A 3,748-nucleotide genomic window follows, 5' to 3' on the forward strand; every position below is an offset into this window, starting at 1 on the left:
GGATGAACATTCAGTTAAGCGCCTTGTGTCCCTGCCATTCCTTTGTGAGTACCTCTGTTAAATGTGTACCATTTTATCTTAGCATCTTTCCTTCATCATATTCGCCCTTGCCCCTCTTCCCTGCCATGTACGTGTGATGAGGCATACCATGTCAGAGCATCACGTGGGGGAATCGTCGAACGGGAATTGGCACGCTACGTCACGAACATTACAAATGCTTGTGTGTAAATGAGACAGGTTGTGACAAACAGCACCAAACAGCTCCCATATACCACCAAGAAATATGGTTTGCCCACACAACATCCCCCAACCTGTGCTCGTCTCACGCTGTGCCGCCAGAAGAGGCTGGCATGTACGAGCCAGGGGATCAGGATGCCATTAAAGGGAAAGTTCTCCCTCCCCTTATGCAGCCTTTTCTTTCTTGTTCTCCACCTCTCTGTCCCTCCTGTCTCATGTGTTGTTGTGTCTAAGTTCACAGTTAGATAGGTGACAGCCGAACATCTTTTAGTTAAACAGTCCGCCACATTGTCTGTCCTCTTCCTCCTTATTCGTTGTCCTTCCCCCTTTTTAAACCCAGTATTTTTTGTTCACGTGGTATTTGAGTCGTACTCCTATTCTCCACCTTCCCCTTCGCCCCCCCCCCCCCCATTATTCGCCCCCTCCCAGTGCCAAAATTTGATCGACACGGCGTCTACGACAACAGTGGCATGTTGCAAATCGGGCTGTTAAAATTACAGCACGCATTTAGTGCAATACGCCTAGATTCAAATTGCCTCATCATTCAGTCAACCTTTGTAACAGTGCAAGAAGACCTCTATTTACGTTGCTCCTATTTATATTGTTTCGCAAGAACATCGCCGACATAATGCCATTTAAAATGCATTGATTCATTACAATGTTGATGTGAAAATAGGAAAATGAAAAAATTAAAGAAAACAACATGCACTCACTACTTTGGACAGCGTTGATAACAACACATAACACCCATCATCACTCTGCCACATTACATACCCTAGCATCAGTGTCAAAATCAACACCATATTGGTTAAGACCAGTTATGTCGTGAACATTTATGGGGACTTTTCACCTGTAAGCGAAACACTGCAAACACGAGTGCAAAATAACCAACAAGTGATATCGTTGTCTCTGCATCGAAGAAGCCTTTGGAAAAACGATTGATTTAGAGGTACGAATCGATGTGATAAAGCAGTTTTGATTCGGGAGAATGAGCTGTGGACATCAGCAAGGTGCATGGCCTACCTGCTATGATGGTGAAAACAATACCTGCAAACGCTAATAAAAATAGAACAGAGTGCATACCTGCGCAAGGCTGAACAGTTTACGTTTTGTATCCCACTGATAGGCCAGATCTGCATCCGGACCTGAAAGAAAATCAAATCACCTTGTTTTGGTCACCTCACCAACTCATCCACCAATTTTTGTCATAATTCGTCCACAACTTTTTGGAATATCGTGCTATATATCGTTATTGGTGCCATATCTCAATAGTGAAGAATCACTGAGACAATAATCGAATCCAGATCTTCACCAACATAAATTCAATTAGTACTTTTCACACACCCAACCTGTCCACCAAGTTTCGTCTGAATCTGTCCATAACTTTTTGAGATTTCCTCCTCACAGACAGACAGACAGGGGTGAAAATACCACCTCTGTCCACCTTCGGTCAGACAGGAAATAAGAGAATATGCTGAAAAGTGACCCCATTATGCATTGCTCGAATATCCCCATCTTTAGGGAGTATTAATGTGTATTGTTTATTTAAACTTGTAATGTGTTTTTAGGACTTATTTAATATCCAGGTACGGTTTCAGCATGACGGACACCAGTGAGTACATGATAGAAGAGAGACTGATTACTTGTGTTTCAGTTCACGACCATGCATGAGACGGAGCAAGTTTTGAAGACAGTGGCAAGAGCTACCTGTAGGTCCTGTGATGACATTCTGGGGTTCTTAGAGACTTCTTTCAGCATCTTGCGGTCTACTCTCGGGCTGAACATGCTGGAGCGGCCTGGCCTGAACAAGTTGGCAGTTGTTTGGAATCTTCTCCACTTGTAGATGATCTTCTGGACAGTCGAATGATTGATTTCAAATTGTTTGGAGATCTTTTAAAATCCCTTCCCAGACTCGTAGGCATCTATAACCTTCTTTCTGAAGGCCTCAGAGAGCTCTTTTGATCTAGGCATGGTGATGCCGCACACTTCAACAACAAAGAGCAAACCAAACTAAATGTCTGAGGTTTAAATAAGACAGGTTCCTCCAAGATCCTCTCTGACGATGTTCTAATCATTTGCACCTGAGCTGGTGCACCTGATTCTAATTTTAGGTGTTTGAAGTAGTGATAAATATAGGGGTGTACGTACTTTTTCCACATGCGAAATTTGCATTTATGTTTATTTAAATTATACAATGGACTACAAAATGTAAATGTTTCATGATATTTGTTATATTATATCACCTTTATCTATCAATATTGTTGAAATGAAGATCAAATAGCTGTATGTTGAAATATGTTGAAAAAGTCCTTTTAGGGCCTTTCACTTAATCACCGCAGGCAAGTTGGTGGTCTTTCCGTCTTCTACCGACTCCTCTCCGGCCTTGCTCCCCCAGCTCTCTCTGGGCTCTGTCCCCCAAATATTCCTGCAGGTCGCACAAGATCTGCCTGCAACCCTCTTATGGTTAAACTGCCAAAATCAAGACACTCTGCTCACCTTCACTCCTTCATTCCTCTTTTCTCCCGCCTCTGGAACAAACTCCCTCACTCTCTTCAATCCCACTCCTCCCTCCAGGTCTTTAAATGGCTGTTCACCACCATCTCTTATCTTCCCCAATCCAAAACCTTGATCTTTTCTACCCCCGCTAATTTCACCCCAAATCCACTTTTTTGAGGTGACTTTTGACTTCTTTCCTGGAAGTCCTTGGTGTCCTTGCGTTTTATACCTATCCTGCCTCCCCCCAGGCCCTCTCCCTCCAAAAACATCTCCCGATGTCCCTGCTCTCAAATGTTGTGTTTGTGTGCTTCCTCCCCTTCTCTCCCCATCTTGTCGGCCGCTCCCCTTCTTATATACTTTGTTTGCTTGTTTGTTTGATTTGTTTGTTTGATAAATGTTAGCTCTTTCACGAGCCTCGACTCTGTATACAAAAAAAAAAAAAAAAAAGTCAAAACTTTACATGGGGTGTACTTACTTTTTCACGTGACTGTATATGCATACAGTGCTTTCAAAAAGGATTCACATCCCTTTACATTTGCACATTTTATTGTGTTACAGCCTGAATTTAAAAGGGAATAAATTGAGATTTCTTGTCACTCACTGATCCACACATAATAACCAATAATGTCAAAGTGGTTTTTTTTTTGTTTTTTTTTGGTTTTTTAGAAATGTTTACAAAGTCATTAAAAATGAAAAACTGAATTGTGTTGAGTCTCAACCTCATTTAACTATTCAACTCCTTTGCTATGACACAAGATGCTCAGGTTCACCCAATTTGCTTTGATCATCTTTGAGATGTATGTACAACTTGATTGGAGTACAACTGTGGCCAATTCATTTGACTGAACATGATTTAGAAAGAAACACAACTTTCAGTACATGATCCCACAGTTGACAGTGCATGTCAGAGCTGAAACTCCACCATGAAGTCCAAGGAACTATCCGTAGAACTCTGAGATAGAATTGTGAGGAGGTATTGATCTGGGGAAGGGTATAAAATAATGTATAGTGTTGA

This window comes from Myxine glutinosa, unplaced genomic scaffold, assembly GCF_964187855.1.
Source record: "Myxine glutinosa unplaced genomic scaffold, kmMyxGlut1.1 SCAFFOLD_1712, whole genome shotgun sequence".
Lineage (NCBI taxonomy): Eukaryota > Metazoa > Chordata > Myxini > Myxiniformes > Myxinidae > Myxine > Myxine glutinosa.